Consider the following 18,488-nt stretch of genomic DNA (forward strand, 5'->3'; position numbering starts at 1 on the left):
GTGTGAAAAACAAAATTCATATAAATACCCTTCCTACTAAAACATGGAAAGAATTCAAAATGAAGCTAATTCTTTTAAAACAAATTTCTGTAAACAGATTTTTACCATAAGTGTTCTTTCTGCTGATAAACAACATGTAACGTTAAAGAGAAGAACATAAAAGCAGTAATCACCATGTACCAAATATCATTTTGAGAAATCATTTTAGAATCTTCTAAGTCAAACTGGATTTTTATCTCTTGATTAAAAATAACTAGTGCCTTTCTTGACACAATAGGCCTAGTTTTCAAATAAACCAATATAATTAACATGTGAATATTATTTAAAATGTTATTTTACATTTTTAAATGTTTCTAAATAAATTCAACTAATGTATATGAAAGGATTATAAGGTATGTGGGATTCCTTTGTATAGACTAAGAAAAAGATAAACTAGGATAAAAGTTAATGAATGAGAACAGAATTTCAAATTTCAAATTTCATCTACAGTTTCTTTGAAGAAAAATAGATCATAATTTAAAAAGGATGTAAATGATAAGTTCTTATATTTTATAATTGTTTATACTGTAGGCCGAGACACTGAGTCCCCCTGAAGAGTGGACATCCTGTAAGTGATTATGTTTTCCTAAGAGATGTAAAATTACCATGTGATGTTTTATCGTGGTCTAGCTTTGATTTGTAACAACTAGTCCCCATTAATATAGCCGTAAAAGATATTTTCAATTATATTTGTTGACTTTTTAAAGCATTTCAAATAGCACAGTAGTAGGAAAGGATTCAATACCTTGTTTTATCATTATGTAGAAGTACTTTGCAATTAGTTTTCCTGTTTTATCAGCATTTTATGGAAATCTTTGAGCTAAAATGTCAACCCTTGGTTTCATGAATCATTATAAAAACATCAGGGAGTATCATTTATTATGTACAACAATCTATTTTGATCCAAGAAAATAGACCTACTTGCAGTATGGCATTTTTGGATTCTATTTTCATGTAATTTGAAGTAAGTGCTAAAATTATAATCTTGCCAGATACTTAGTGGTGTGGTAGTCATAGCATTAAAAAAAAAAGTTCATATAAATCAAAAAGAAATGACAGAAAAGAAGGGTAATCAAAATACTTTGATTTAACAAACATTACACCTAATATTTCCCATTTTAGTATGCTAACTTTAATACCTAGACTTAATACCTGACTAAAGTGTGCTTTCACTTTTGTTACCTTAATAACCTTTTCCAATTATCTTTTTCTACATGACCAAACATTTCAAGTTTTCTTTTTTAAAATAAAATGTACGATATATAAATACTATTTGAAAGTTTTAGTAGGAAAAAAAGTCAGGATTTAGGAAGACTATGAACTCTATGCCAGTAACCAGTATATAAAAATTAAAATTATTTTAAAGATAGTCTTAATAATACTTTATATAAAGTATAGTTACCTTATCATTATAATTACAACAGATCCCTATTATAAATAAATACCCTAGTAATAGTTCCTAATATAATCCACTATTTATTTTTGAACAGTAATTTGTAACAAATAGATTAAATACTTAGTTTTTTAATAAATGTGAAATTTCATTTACTATAAACTTTAAAACTTGCATTATTTAAAATTAGAGTTCAGAAACTATAAAATAAAACATTTTTAGTTGAATAGTTGTTTACAATTTCCCACATAGATCTGCTTTTATAAGCATATTGAAAAACTCTGTAAGTAGTATAAAGTATCAGTCTGCAAATAAAATGGTCAAGAGATGTAATTATACCAGTTTTGCAGAATACTTCAAAACCATTCTAGAAGAGAGATGTTAAGCAACTAATATTTTGTTGCTGATAATTAATAAGCTCACATCTGGTAATTTTTCCAGCTATCAACAAACTAATTTATATTAAGTTAATGATAAGATCATCAGCAATATAAGCCCCCAAATAAGCCAAAGGAGATAAGAGTAAACAATAAATCTATATACTCATTTGTAAAAGATTATAATGATTTAACACAATTTTCTCAAACTGACTTTTCCTTTATAAAATGTTTAAAGGGCACCTGGGTGGTTCAATCGGTTAAGCATCTGCCCTCAGTTCAGTTATGTTCTTTGGGTCCTGGGATGGAATCCCACATCTGGATCCCTGCTCAGTGGGGAGCCTGCTTCTCTCTCTCCCTCTGCTCCTCCCGGCACTCAGGGTTTCTCTCTTTCTCTCTTCTTTCAAATAAATAAATAAAATCATTTTTAAAAAATTTAACATCTGTTACATAAAAAAAGAACATGTGGGGGTGCCTGGCTGGCTCAGTCAGTAGAGCATGCAACTCATGGTTTGGGGTCTTGAGTTCACCCCACGTTGGGCAGATAGATTACATTTAAAAAAAAAAAAAAGGACATGAATCATCAGCAATATAATTACTGAATACATCGGAATCCACTGTACATTGTAAGAACTAGAACCAATAATAAAATGAAACATTTAATAAAAATATGAGGAAAAATAAGCTATTTTGATATTTATGAATTTTAAGTATCTTCTCTGCCAAAATATAAACCACTTGGTACTTATTTTGCATCCTTTTTGCAGTCAGAACTCCATTTGAAGTTTGAAGTACTAAGCATTAAATTAGTGTCTACTTAATTTAATGACTAAATCCATCAAACTACAGTCCTACTAAAATGATTTCATTTTCTTTTCTGGTTAATCTGAAGTCCTTAATCTTAAAATGTTAACTGTCAAAATAATGGACTTTTTTTTTTCCTCCACAAGAAATAACTTGGATTTCTTGCATGTCTCTTGTCAATCATTCTATCAAAACAGGGTGTGCATAAATTGTTCCACCACCGAGACTCTCTTAATGTTCGCATTTAAGTCTGGACAGTGTTGTTGCTCATCCCTATTGTGGAAAAATAAAAGTCATATTCTAAAATGGACTTACAGTTCTATGCTTATATTCAGAATATATTTTTAGAGAGGGAAGTCCTATTATTCTGTCAAGTAATGGAACAGCTCTAAAAAGATAATATTAGAGAAAATAGAATCTTACAAAATACATTAATGCATTAAAGTTATAAAGTAAAATACTACCTAATTTATTATTTAACGTTACACACATTCTCCATCAAGAAATTTTTTGAACATCAGGCCATCACCTTCTCTCTTTACATATTGTTGTATTTTTACTAAGAAATATTATTATTACTATTAATACTTCCTTATATATTCTGACATCCTATAATGTATGTGATTAATTTATGTTTTAACATAAGCAAGCATGTATAATCAAGACTGAGAAAAATCCTGGTTATATTGTCAGTGAGTTACTTTAACACTAAATCGAAGGTGGTTAAGATTATTTTCTGCATTAAATACAAAAGTCAGCTTTTATGTATCGGAGGACCATTCTAGCCCTTACAATCCGGAGTGATATGGTTTAAAAGTCACCTTTTTAAAATTTGAAATTAAAAGCATAAACAAGAAACAATTTGCTGCCCTTTGGAGCTGCATTTTATACATTTCAGCTTTTGAATGTCTAACGTTTCCGTGAAAGCTTGAATAGAAAGCTGTGGTCTGACAAACTAAGAACATATTACAACTCTGTGAAACAGTCTTCAGCTGGAATAATGACAACTGATATAATCTAATTATTTAACCAATAACATTCATTTTTACCATCCTATGGTAATCTAAGTTGCGAGCAGATTTTTATTAAATATGTTCTAATACACACCTTTAGGAAATTTATACTACGGTATTACTGGACCATTTTGTAAATGCTCAAAGAATTTGGTCAGGGCATTCCCTTACGTGAGAATTTAAGAATTCCTTGTGGCATAGATGAATGAGAACATTCTAACGATGATCCTTGGGACAGTCACATCACACACACACACACACACACACACACACACACACACAGACAAGATCCAAAGTTCTGGTTTTATGCCTTCTGTACAATGAAACTGTTGGTCCTTGCTTCTAAACTGGGTCATAATTTAATACCAGAGTAAAACTTGGGCAGCTATTGGAATAATAATAATAATATTATACCTAATAATAATAATACCAACTCAACAATAATAACTTAAACCAAAAGAAATGTTTAAGTCATATATACTCAATATATATGATCATAAGTATAAAGCTATTAGCAATAAGAGTACTAGTAAGAGTATTATATAATAGTAATAAGAGTACTACCTAAGTTCTATATAAATAAAACTCCAAGTAAAGTAGAATATTTGGTACTTTAAAATGGTTCCCAAATGTTATAGAATTTGCCAGTAAGCAAAGTCCTGATTTTTAATTTAAAATATCTGCTAAAATTAACAATTAATAAAAACTTGTTACTTTAAATCTACAACAGAACCTAAGTGATTTGGATCAGTGTTAAAGTCAGAACCTCTTTATTGTGATTTTTTATGAGACTGACGCACTACCTACTGCGCTAATGAGGCACCTTAATTGTGATTTTTTAAAAATCAGTAGAAAGCAGTGATTCTCAAACTCCAGCAGGCATCAGAATGAGGCTTGTTAAAACACAGGTTAGGAGCCCCAGCTCCAGGGTTTTTGAGTTGGTGGACCTGTGATGCCATCTGAGAATCTGCATTTCTCACAAGTTCCCAGGGAAGGCTGAGGCTACTGATCAGGAACCACATTTTGAAATCCATAGCATAGCACTTTTAGCACGTTCTTTGATAAAGCGATCATCAAGTTCTCAAAAGACATTTACTGAATCTGGAACCTATTATTATTAATGGATTTGGGAATCAGATGCATTCACTATCATCTTACAGTTACTAAAATAAATTTTATGATAACCATAGATACACTAGCAATTTTTGCTAGGATAATATAGTTTTGTGTAATTATAAATGCATTACAATGACTTAGGGATATTAACAGAGTAACTTGCTTTGAGATGAAAATATGAAATATGTGTATTTTATTCTTTTCCTATCAGGTGTTTCCTTGATCTATTAAGTTGTTAAAGATTGTCTATACTCAGGAGGGAAAATACGAGTAAATCCCTTTCTATAGAGAACTTTATTATTATCTGTGATCTGTAAGGGTCTTTTTGTGAACAGAGATAACAGAGATGGCTTGTAGCAACATTTGCTTTTACACTATTTCATATTTGCTCTATTAACCACAAACTAGTAAGTTACTTGGAAGGAGGATATTGCTTTACATTCTTTTGAGTTCCCCAGAGAGCTCATAAGAACCTGGATTGTGGCCTTTCCTATAGGGCGCGAACGCTCTCAGGGCAATATAACTCCAACATTGAGAAGAATTCCCGGTACACATTAGGTGCTTAATAAATGTTGGGAGACCTGAATACCACATGAGTAGTACATGCATAATGTAAATTTATTGATTTATTCTGAAAGACATCCGAGCTCTTGAATATATAAGCTGCTTGATCTCAGCATGTTCATCAGATGTTATAAAATGAAAGCCGGAATGGTCTCAATACCCTTGGATTGGGGTAGGTAACTTGGTTAGTGTCAAATTGACTTTGGGTTACTAATTTTGCCCATGTCTCTGCTACAGGCATTAAAATAAGAACATGTTTCTACATTTTAAAAAGTTTTGTTTTTAATAATATAGATATGACTTTGTACACATAAAATATATAGTTAAACTGTGCACATTGTTGTTACTTGTAGTATAAGCTACAGGTTTAATGAGACTAGAATGGTAGGAGGCAGATTTTGTTCTGTTTATGACTGTGAAAAGTCGCTTTATAACCTCATACTAGGACTTCTGAGATTTAAATAGACCTGTGTATTGCCCCTAAAATGTTAATCTAATTTCTGCCCCTAAAGTATATTAACCCAGATATTATCTGCGGTTTTTCATCAGTTCTGAGAATTATACCCCAAAATATACAGGGGTAATTAGCTGCATACCTTGAAGGACAATTGCATCAATATAATGCCAGGATGAGCGTGAAACCCAATGACAAAAAAGTTACGGAGTCCTCTCCTTCTCTCACTGATTGGTAACCCAAAAGGCCAAGAAAAACATTACAGTATATAGGAAGAGTGGTAGGGGAGAAATTGCAGAAGGACCTGATAAACCCAAATGTCCTGATAGAGCTGAACTAATTTTTTTCTAACACAATATGAAAAACCACTAAAGACAAAACACTTTAATAACAGAAGTCATTTAAGGCCTTAAGAAAAAAGAAAAGGAAAAGAAAAAGAAAAGTATTGCTCTGCATCTGTTTTTAATTGACACCCACTCTGCCAGTCCCTGAGACTGTACGGAGGCCTGCTGCCTGTGTCTCCCCCCAGCCCCATCTGATTCTGTAAAGAGGCGCAGCCCACACTAATAAGCCAGCAGCGTCGCTTCTGGAAAATATCCTTTACTAATGTCAAAGAAAGAACAGGGTGGAACAGAACTGCAGTGGTGCTCAACACGAAAGACTGCCTTTCTATTTCCTTCTCCCTTTTCTCATAAACTGAATGAACTGTTGTTATAAGACAACATACTGCTGAGTTAATGTAACTGAAAAATTTACAGCAGGTTGTATGCCTGGAGGCACATTATGAGGCCACCTGTAGGCATCTAATTCCACTGAAAATAATAAATAATTGTGGAGAATTCCTCCGAGTCTAGAGGAGAGTGGATAAGAATCGTGTTGCTGGTTCACTCCAACAAGGATTCTGTTGTGGAGGAGGATTAGAGAACGGCACTCTCTCCAACAAATATGAGTAATCCTTCTCCCCACAAAAGAGTCCGCTAAATGCAACACCAGACACCTGGGTGCCAAATCTACGCAGCCATTTCTTGGGTACTTTTGATAATCCACTGGCAGAAATGGCCACATATGGCAATTGCTTAATATAGCAGGTTGATCCATTTAAGAACGCTTTTTTTTTTTTTTTTACAGTAAAGAAGGCTATTTTGTTTGCTTCTACATCCTGTTTATCTCTTTGAAACCTCCTCCTCATATTTTGGCAAATGTAGAAAGTGACAGTAAGAATATCCCTGATATGATTCCAGGCTTTTTTATTTGGGAGAAATTAATATGTGTATTTTAGCAATGCTCAGCAACCTTGACCTTTTTCAAGTGGAAGGTAAAAGTAATTTACTGCAGAGCTGCTTTAAAGAAAAAGTAAAAGCGTTTGTTATTATGCTTTTGTCACAAGGTAGGTGGATTTGGTACTTATCCTGTAACTACTCAGAATATATATGTAATTTATTTCAGGTCATGTTCTGCTAGAAGATCAGTGAAATTTTATACACACACACACACACACACACACACACAGACGAACTTTTATCAAGTAGATTCCAAAAGCTAGCCTAATTTTTGTTCAGTTGGGTTATAAATTACCCAACCCAAATCTATGACAAACTTTCTCCACAAGGATCCCGTGGCTTTGCATTAGGAAACTACATTTAAATGATCACTTAAGTACTGAAGATTGGATTCTTGGTGGTACTAAGGTTGACATTTCCTTTCTATTTGTACTATATGAAGGGTTAATAAGGTTTGCATAACCTTATTCTCTTGATGTCGTTTCAGCAGAGTATTTCAGGATCGCTGCCAAAACAGATTTTAACCCTTTTAATCATGCTGTTAATAACCACATTGTGCAGATAGAGCACACACGGCCCATAAAGCTATATAGCTCTGAACACAGTTTGATCTGATATCCAATCAAGGAAAGGTTCTTTGAGACGCTTGCCATTTTGGTTGCTATGGTGAGTTTCATATTTTGTGGAAACCACTGCTAGATGTCTTAAAATAGACCTTTGCCAAGAAAAACACTGGTCCAGTGGCATATGCTGGCAGAGCATTGCAAGGTTGCTCAGATTCCCTTCCTTTGTTTTTCCCTCTCCCCCCTGGGGCAAATGCTCCAAGCATCAGCCCACTAGTCTGGCAAGCTGAGAATCCAGAAACTTGCTGCTAATTACAATGTTGACAATTCCCAACCTGTTTACTGGCGCCGGCAATCAAACCGCATCCTCTCGAGTGAACCGAAAAGCACTTGCTGGCTTTAGCTTCCTGAGGGTCCAAGCTGGCTATATTAATTACTGTTAACTTAAACTGTATGCTGTACAGAAGAAGCTTAATTAGCTGGTTTGAGGATTAAGATCTATTCTTCACAAATTTTAAAGCCTTCTGTTCTTGACCAAATTATATGAATCCTTAAAACATCTTTCCTTGGACTAAATGTTGATTATTTTAAGTATTGCTTCTCAGAGTCAGTTTTGCCATGATATTACCTTCAATTCAGCAACAAAGTAGAACAGAAGATCCCGCCCCCCTCTCTTTCCCACCCCTTCCTCTCCTCTTATTTCTGTCCACCTTACAGTTATATCTACATTTTGCTCTTAAAAATTGAGAAAAATAGTGGATGTAACTACTTTATGGTTATAGTTTATAGTTAATAAAAAAAGGAAATCTCTTGATGGGGATAAGAGATAACTTTCTATCTTGGTGAATTTTAAAATGATGAAAGTTGCTTACACCATCTTATGCCATGATAGGGTCTGATTTGGGAGCAGTAGCCCTTCATGTATAAGAGGTATGTTTCTTTGATTGATAGGTTAGGTGACCACTGCAAAAAATCACTCTCTCAGCCTCCTAAATGGTTAACACTATACTTAACCCAGATGTGGCCATGGAGGACCACCATGCTATTTGCATAATTAGCACACCAGCAGTGGACTAGGGTTTAGTGAAATTGAGAATCTTTTTTTGATTTTTCTCTGAGCCAACAGTCAATCTGTCTTTCTTTATTCAATAAGACAGTTTTTGAATATTTGAAAATGGAATAAAAGAGTAAATATAATTTATTTGTATATTAATATGTGATTTATGTTCTTTGATGTGAGAACATCACTGGGTCAGCATTTGCTAACCTTATTTTTAATTTTCCATCGAATATACTACATGACAAATACTTGTCATGCCATTCTCAGTGCCAGTACTTTCATTTGGAAGCTTACTAAATTGAGTTGGTTTGAGATAAAAATTTCCTTTGTTTTACAAAAATATTTGCAACTTGGGTAAAATATCAACTTATTCCTGTAATTATGACTGCTATTTGTTTCTACACTAATATTAATTTGGCCTATAAAATCTTCCTAGATTTTGAAAAAAAAAATGAATAAGCACACTATACACCTTTGGAATCTATTGGCATGTTCACATCTGTATATATAATATTTAAGCTTGAAAAAGGTTAAATCAGATGAATCACTGACTAGTAAGAGGAATAAGAGAATTATTTCCAGATACCAGGAAGAGTAGAGTTGCAAAAAAACCTCAATATTAAAGTCTTAGTGTGATGTATTAGAAAGAAAACTTCCAAAGCGGACTCAGAAAATGGGTTCCAAATATTTGGGTATCCATAGGGAAGTTACTTAGCTTCTCTGTATTGTGAAAATACCATGTATAAAACATGGATGTAGGACCATACACCAAATAACTGAGTCTGAGATAGAAAATTAACATAACAACTAAATATCATCTGAATTTAGTATGGGCTTATCTAAGACTCATGAAATTTTGTATTCTATGTGAATGGTAGACTGGAAAATAATTCTATCAAAAGAAAACAAATGAAAAGAAAAGAAAAGAAAAAAGAAATGATCAAGTGCTGTGCCTTTGGAGACACAGGCCAATCCAGAGATGAACAGGCATGTCTATCTCTTCTGTATCTTTACCACAACTAATTAACAAACAGCCCTCATCCCTAAAATCTTGATCAATTGCAGTGAGTAGGAAAAACTGAACTCTGTATTTTATAGTCAGAGAAATAGTGCTAATACATTCTTAAATAAATTCCCTGAGGTTACTTTATTTCTAAAGCACAGTCTCAAATATAACACGTATCTTTTTTCCATAGAAAAATGGATCAAAAGGCTCTCTCTTTTAAGCTATGTGTCCCTTAGGCTTAATTTTCCGTAAGTTTGTCTTTTCAAGACTGATGATCTTTTCTTTGACATGAAACATCCAGATTCCATGCCTTTATCAATGTTCTACCTATAAATTAGGCCTATTTTACACGGACACTATTTCTATTTTGATTGATTCATAGCTCTATACCAGAGCATGACTTTTGATATATTAAAAAAAAAAAAAAGAAAAGAAAGAAAAGGAAAAAAAAACAAGGACTTTTGAATACTATGAAAGAATTCCTACTATAGAAATACACTACATAAAGTCAATAATTGTCAACTTCCTATCACAAGCTACTAGATCTGCCAGTAAAATAGCCACCAATAATTTCATTATTGTTTCTTTAACACATCACCAAAACTGCACAATCCTCTCCACAGCCCACATCCTTAATATTGTTACTTGCTATCATTGTCCCTTGTCTCTTGTCAAAGTCAATTGTTATCTGCACAAATTGTCAGATCTAAATGTGAAACTGTCTCAGAAATTTAGCATCAACCCTGATTTTTAATATAGCAGCCAAAACTAACAAAAACCTCTTTTCTTCAGGGTAAAGAATCCTCCTATTTTGACCTGTCCTAATAGCTAGTATTAAACACTCCCAAAGTTGTTTTGGACAACCACATCCAGCAACAGAAAGGAATAGGAGACATTTTAATAAAAATATAAGTAAATGGTTTCCAAACTTCACATTCCCACCACCAGAAATCTATTTCAAATCAAATGCTTTTGAAAACTTTATAGAATTTATACTGAACCTATTCTCAAAGTCCTAAATGGCCATAATGTGTCATATTCATCTTAAACTGTGCATGAAGCATTATGTAAATTATCTGAATAAAGTTATAGCTGACAGACCATGTTATTTTAATTTTTAGAGAACGGGAATATTATTTTGTGGTTAAAAGGTCAACTTGTATATACTATACTTGGAACAGGACAGTCAAACCTTTCAAATAAAACTATAATTTAATTTTGCTTGTAACTTAAATTTGCTTTGCTAATAACTATTGGAAAAAATATTGTACAGTCCTTATCATTGAAAATATATCAATCATTATAATTATACTGATAAAGTGAATTTCAATTATTTGTTTAAAAATTTGTGAATTATATATACTTATACATATAATTTATATGTATTTATACATATAATAGTAAATAAAATTTATCAGGTAACATATTTACATCAGAATTCACATGGAATAAAACAATTCCAGATTAAACAGTTACTTACAGTTCCAAAAAAAAATACTACTAAAATGTTCTCACAGGTTCTTCAACTATTTAGGAGTTATATCTGAAAGTCAGAGAAAGTAAGTTTTCTATATGAACAAAGAATAACTGCACTATCCATACACAAATTTGAGAATTATAATTTATATTAATATTAAATTAAACTTCAAATGTATGCATTTCAGCCATTTTATGTAATAGCTACTTTTAAAAGTACATTAACCAAGGTTGGGGTGGGAAGATGTAAAATTCTGTATAAAGATGTCCTGAAAGAATACAATTGCTTTTACTAAATTAATAAATATTTTTGAACACCTCTGCTGTGCCAGACACTGGATCAGGTATTTTAAAAGGCTATACCACTACTATGCTGTTTCTGAATTAAATATCCTAGACAGAAACCAGTCCTTTTTTTTTTCAGAAAAATGAAAAAAATAGTAATTTTCCACTTCTTTAACAATTGTAATTAAATTTACAAGCATGAACATTTGCACACAGATTAAAATATTTTAAAAGTCCCAGTATTTATTCTTCACCAACTACAATTATATACTTTGACTTGGAAAGAGTTATTTGTGATTTGGTCTCTTTAGGCTGAAAAGTTTCTGAGGTTGATCCCTAGTTTGGGGAGCCTCAGATGTCTTACACATATGGAGACATACATATATTCCCACGATAACACACTAGGATGAATCTATAACTCATTCTTTGGGGTTTTTCCTTCCTACTAAAACTTCAAATGAAAACCGAATGATGAAGAAGTGGCAAAAATATTTCCATGTATTTCATGTGTTGAAAAGTTAAGTAAAAATCTTAAAGACCAATTTCCTGTTTGATATCAAGACAAATATGTTGGTGAATGCATTTGAGAGATTTTGTCTTTTTTAAAGCTGCTTGCTTAGTTGTGGTATTGATTTGCACATCATCTGTATATAAAATAAAAAAGAGAAGAATTCAGCCCCTTCCCACCCTCAGAATGGCTTCTTTTGAAATGGAGTCCATAGGAGGTGGAAGGGCTTTGAGAGAATATAAACCTAGCCCTCCTTGCTGTGATGAGACACTGAGGGCCAGGCAAGCTCTATGATTAGTCTGTTGTCATAGTTCACAACTGAACCTGTACTCAAAATCAGATTTTCTAGCTTTTATCCCAAAGTCCTTTTTACCTTAAGTATCTTATAATTGAGGGAAAAATGAGATTTGAGGTTTTTCCATAACTGCCTCAATTCTCTAATTTGCTTTGTCTTTATAAACACTTCCATAGCCTGTTTAAAAAAAAAAAACCAAAGTTATGAAAACAAATTGTGCATGAAACTGGACCCATAAAGTAACCATTCTTAAATTTAATTCCCCTATGGTTATGCATAAAACAATCCAGAATGCTTGTCTTACCCTAATACATTGCTGTTATAAAGGAAAAAATTTTTGCATGCGTGCTTCTGATAGGACATCAGTTACAACATTCATTTATTCATTCATTCATTCTTCTTAGAGTCCAAAAACGAATGTAACGTTTGGTAAATATACAGAAACTATCTTGAAATCTGAAATAAGTAACTTTAGTTTATCTTGGGACCTGTTTGAACCAATCCATGAAATTGGCCACATTTTGTTCACAAAGATAAAAACAGACCTCAAGGGGCGCCTGGCTGGCTCAGTGGGTTAAAGCCTCTGCCTTCGGCTCAGGTCATGATCCCAAGGTCCTGGGATCGAGCCCTGCCTGCATCAGGCTCTCTGCTCAGCAAGGAGCCTGCTTCCCTCTCTCTCTCTGCCTGCCTCTCTGCCTGCTTGTGATCTCTGTCTGTCAAATAAATAAATAAAATCTTAAAAAAAAAAAAAAACAGACCTCAAACAATTATTTTTATGTATTAAACAAAAATTTTTAAAAATTGCATGAATATCAATTTACCCATTAAATTGTATTATTGTTACAAAAATAGTTTTTTAGAAACTGTGTCTCTTAGAGCATATATTTTATTCAAGTTTTAAAATAGACACTATTTTCAAGTTCGGCAATCATGCCACTATTGTAATATAATTTGTCAACAAAAAAGTGTATTAAGATATAAACTGTATTTTAAGCAAGAACATAGTATTAGTATATAGATTACAGCAATATGTGTGTTTACAGTTTGAAATTTAATTGAGATTTGGTATTGATTTGAAGCTAATAAATATAGTAAGCCTTATTTAAAATCATTATTTGAAAGTTTTAAAATTTATAGTTATCCCGTGTTGTTTTGCTTTATTTTAACTTTTGGTTCTAGTTTAGGTGGCATGTATGTAAATTTGCAGATAGTGTGGCATATCACTGAGCCTCAAAGGGTATTTCCACAAACACAGAAAGTGAAAATTATTGTCTTCATACTTACAGAGCTAATAAAATACTTTCTGTTGATTTTGAAGATCAGATTGTCTTACTTAGCTCTCATTATTAACTAGAGTATAATAGAATTTAGCCCTCAAAAGATTTAAGTAGTCACATAGTTGTAATCTGGACAACAATACAAATATTAGAGATACAATGTTCTGTTCTTAAGTTGCACTCACCAAACTCAGCTAATCACCAGGTACTAAACATGTTTCAAGAAACTTAGAACTCACAATATATTTTTTAGCTGGTAGCTTTTTGGATGAGTTGCAATGTCTTCTCAGTTAAAAAGCTTAGACATTCACACAGAGTATTTTGTAGATTGAAATTTAAGAACTGTAAGTCATTTAAATATTGGTGTCAAGGGAAAAAATATCTTTTAGAAAAATTACACTATAAAACTTTTTGTTTAAAACCTATTTAGCATTTACTTTATAGATACATAACTACTGATAATGTAACAGCTAACTGCAATAATAAAAGTTTTGAAGTATTCTGACATTAATGTTTTTTAATTAAAAATGTTTATTGCCAAAATAGATTTACTTTCAAATAGTCAGTCAAATATGTAGATAACTCTACTCTCTAACATTGTAAGATCATCATTCTGTCATTCCTATGGTATCATGATAGCTAAAACTGTACAGTATTAAAAAGTTGATGAAAAACTGTGATGGCCTTACACTGTCTTCTGTTTTCTTAGGCCTTCTCCTATGTCCTACATAAAAACACAAAATATTCCTCAATATATTCAGCACCTCCACCTACACACACACAAAAGTCTATTTTTATATTTGAAAATTTACCATTACTGATGTGCAATATAAGAAGAAAAAAATGATTATATGGGTTATGGAATTTTCTGTCCATCGAAATGCTATTTCATCATTGCTCTCCTTTACCTGGACATTCATTGACAGGTCTGTGCTGGTTCTAGATTGGCCCTGTTGTGACAACAGGAACCACATCATCCTAAAACAAGCAGTGGACTTGGGGGAAAAATCCTGGCTCCAGAACATGATTATCTCTTTGAAAATTACCTTGGTCAGAATCATCTGTCTACTACATATATAGTTTTTATATTTACATAGAGGCTGTCATGATCCTCAGCGGATCTCTAATCATGAATATCACCACTCCCTGGAGTTCTATTCAAGCAAAAATACAAGAACACAATTCACAGACACAAAGAATAAAATCAGTAAAATCTTTGTAAAACGCAGTTTCCATCAAACTCCTTACCTGAGAGTCAGTAGTAAACCATCAACCAAGATGATGTTTCTTACACCTACTAATGAATATCACAGTATAAATGTGAGTGTTCATAGACATACAAATCTCAATGGGAAACCTAAAATCTTCCATCTATAAGTCATTAAACAGTGTTCATAAAATGTGAGTACTTATGTAGACTTAACTAAGGTAAAAATAGTAGTAACAAAGGGAATTTTCATAAGTTTTCTACCCCCCCCCCAAGGAGCCCTAAGTGTTACTGTCAAACAATAGTCTAAGCTGTATCTATATCCTTTTCTCAGGTAGAAATTCTGTCCCTTTTGTAAAGCAAACCAAATTTTAGAAAAAGGTTGCATAGCTGTCTTGTATTTGGACATTAAATGAAAAAATGCAATAATTTTAATTCCTTAAAATCACCTGGATCTAGTATGAAAAACACTCAATCATTTCGTACTTCTTTAATCCTGTCTATGAATACTGACAGGGCAAAAACAATGACCGGCTAGTAGTGATATAATTTAAAATTCTATTTTCTGAGGAAAACAGGTTGTCTATAATAAAACAACTACAGCAATTTCAATTGAAATAAGTTTTGGGTTCTCTCTACCCCCTTGTCTAAAAAGGCCCAATCTAGTTAAATACAAAACAAAAAACACCACACACACACACACACACAGAGCTGTTGTTGTCTTTTTTTTTTTTTCTTTTTCAATTTAAATAGGAACCAGCTCAGTCAGACTGACACCTAATGGAAACTTTTATACGAAAATAATTCTGCAAAGGAAAGAAAGCAATGAGATAAATATTTAAACCACCTGAACCAAGAAAATCAAATACTTTTTGTTGACCATTTAGATTTCATCACTCGGATTTACAATTATTCCACGCTAACAATTATTATTCATTTATGAAGCAATTGCAATCATAAATTAAAGTGCCAGTGTCCAAGAACTGAATAAAATCGTTTATTTTAAAAAGTTCTTCCTCAAATCTCTCAACGAATGCCAGAGTATTACTTTTCCTTTCTGGCAAACTCTATCACTCGGCCCCCAGCTCCCTTTCTTCCTTTCAAACCTTACACACTTATTTAGTCAACCAGCAGCATGAGGCCAACTTTCCAAAGATCACCTAGTTACTAGATTATGTAGCTCTCTCTACTTTCCTACTTTCCCAATAAAACAATGCCACCAGCAGACATATTGAATTTTGTTAAATACATAACAAGCCCTTAATGACCAACTGGTGGATCCCTAGAGAAAGAGGGTAATTCAAGGAACAATGAAGGAAAGAACCATAGTTACATATTCTCTTGCTAGTTGTAGAATGTCGAGTGCAGAGGTATCATTTGTGCTTTTCTCTTCTACTTCAACTCATTCTTAAAAGGGACTTGCCCTGGGAGCTTCTCGGAAGGTCCCCACGCATTTTCCTTGCAAACAACCCTCCCTGAGCGCAAAAGCTGTGAGTGTAGACACCCTGAGAGTAAATGAGGGATCAGACCCGGTGTAGTGGAAATAGGGACAGGAGAGGAGTGGCGTAGTGCACCCCTCACTAGGAATCCAAAGTACTGGAAGAAAAGCAAAGCTCTAGATGGGAAAGCATGAGAGCGCGCCTGCCTCCTTCGAGGCACCTCGCTCTCCAGGGTTCAGAGCTGCCCCTGTGGAGCAAGATCTCAGTGCGGGTAGTACAAGTACTTCGCTCCCGGGAAAGGCGTCCTCCAAAGAGAAGAGGTGTCTGGGGCATAGCTCAGCTTAGAGCTGGTCTGGGAACGCCGCGAGGGAGATTGTCGCAGGCTTCCCATTTTGTTGTTTTTGTGTGTTTGTTTTCTCCCGCAGCTTCCACTTCTCAGGAATTCAGTCTTCGCAGCCTGCGCACAACCGAGGCACCACGCAGGGAGGAAACCTGGTTTTAGAGTCCCAGCAGGTTCTTGCTGACCCTACTGGAACCTTCTGGTCGTCTGTGCATTCTTGTCCCCAGCATTTTCTCCTCCCACCTTTGGAAGCGCCACTACCGGGCTGGCCCTGGCGCCTTGCAAGAGGAAAAGGAGAGTTGCAGAGCTGCGTGGTCCGCCGCCGGCAAGAGCTGAGCGCTCCAGCCTTCTTGACCTTCCTCCTCTTTTATGGTGGATCATCTCTCCAAGCTCCATCTTGGACATATCAACTCCTGCTACATCCGGCTGTCCACAGGAGTGTCTGGGTGTGCTCGAGGGGATCGTGGGTGGTTGTTTGTTCTTCACTAGGAGGGGATAAATCCGTATGGTTTTATCGTCCATTAATATTTGAAACAAACAAACAACACTGCAAGTAGAAAAAGGGAAAGGCTCGCTCTTCCTCTCGTCCCTTCGCAGCAGATCTGAGAAGGGGAACATGCCTTGGGTTTGTTGGTGTTTGAGACTCGTCCTAAAAGCAGAGGCAGGGAAGACAGCGCTGAAGAGGTGTCCTAAAGAAACTGGACGACTGAACAGTCACTGCCTGCCCCAACCACTTTCAGGAAGGTTCCAGTTCTGTGCCACACCGCAACCAATCCGGTTTCCATTCTGTTTCTCCACCCCTTCGCGGAGAATCCGAAAAGAAAGTATGGGTCCCTGAGGAGACCCGCCACACACTACCAATCTGGAAGTTCCGCGGGGACCCAGGCCCCTGTCCCCCGCCCCCTTCCCAGCCCCGGCCGCCACGTCTAGCTGCGCAGTGGCACCGCCGGGGGGTGGGGCTCCGGCACCGCCCCGGGCCGGGATTCGCGAAGTCACGAGCTTCCGCAGCTTGCGGGGGCACCTTCGCCCACGGACACGCCCTTTCTGCGGAGGCAGCCCCTAGCGACCCTCTGCCGAGCTCCTGCTCCTCACTCGCGACGCTACCAAACTGCTCAAGGCCTTTCAGTCATTCTCAACTTTAGAGACTCGCTCAGTCCCCGTCTCTCCCCCAAGCCACACCCCGGCGAAGAGAGGAAGCGAGCAGGCCGGGGACGCCGAAACTCCGCGCAGGCTCCGCTGAGCAGACCCCCATCCTTTCCCCGCCCCTCCCCTCCTCCTCGACCCCCGCGCCCCGGCGCGGACCCATTCTACAGCCCCAGTCACCAGAGGCAGGGCGCGCAGAGCCTTTCTGGTGGGGTGTGCCTTCTAATCAAAGAACACGCGACCCAGAGCGAAAACAACGAGGAAAGGAAAAGATCAAAAAAGTGCTACCTTGGCAACCACAGGCGTTTAGAGGCCAGCTGGTGGGCTGGAAGGGGCGGCCGCTGCCCGCCTGCCGCTGGTACTCTCCTCGACTACGCGTATTCTTAAGCAATAACAACGTAATCCGTATTATCCACCCAAGAATACCCGTCACCGAAGAGAGTCAGAGGACCAAGCTGCTGCTGCCGCTGCTACTGCTGCCGCTGCTTCTGCCGCCGCCGCCACCAGAACTCTTGCTGCTGAGCCCGCCCCTGGCTGGGGCTGGGCTGAGCTTGACCGGGACCATAAATCCATAACTCGATTTCCCTAAAGAAGGATCCAAAGCTGTGCTCTGCTGCTTCCTGCCCAAATCCAAATAGCTGCTTTATTTCCAGTTCTGAAAGACAAATCACAAAACCAAGCACTTAACACAGAAGGAGAAGAGTGCTCTCTTCCCAGTGAGGAAGGAGGATGTGGGAAGGCTCTTTGGGCATAGGGTGGGCGTGACAAGTAACCTTTAGTTTACCTGGTGCTCTCTCAGTGCCTTCCTCTGTACTTGTTCTGCTTGGTACTCGCTCTGGTCTCGGCCAG

The 18,488-nt window shown here is 35.8% G+C and overlaps 1 long non-coding RNA gene across 1 annotated transcript in view; it reads right to left on the minus strand.

Moving 5' to 3' along the window:
- Window positions 1-18,047, minus strand: part of LOC131810472 (uncharacterized) — an 86,167-nt gene extending 68,120 nt beyond the window's left edge. Inside the window, exon 1 of the long non-coding RNA XR_009345595.1 lies at window positions 17,928-18,047. This is a non-coding gene — a long non-coding RNA (uncharacterized LOC131810472). The remainder of the gene's footprint in view (window positions 1-17,927) is intronic.
- Window positions 18,048-18,488: the final 441 nt, after the last annotated feature.

This window comes from Mustela lutreola, chromosome 10 (assembly GCF_030435805.1).
Source record: "Mustela lutreola isolate mMusLut2 chromosome 10, mMusLut2.pri, whole genome shotgun sequence".
NCBI classification, from domain to species: Eukaryota; Metazoa; Chordata; class Mammalia; order Carnivora; family Mustelidae; genus Mustela; species Mustela lutreola.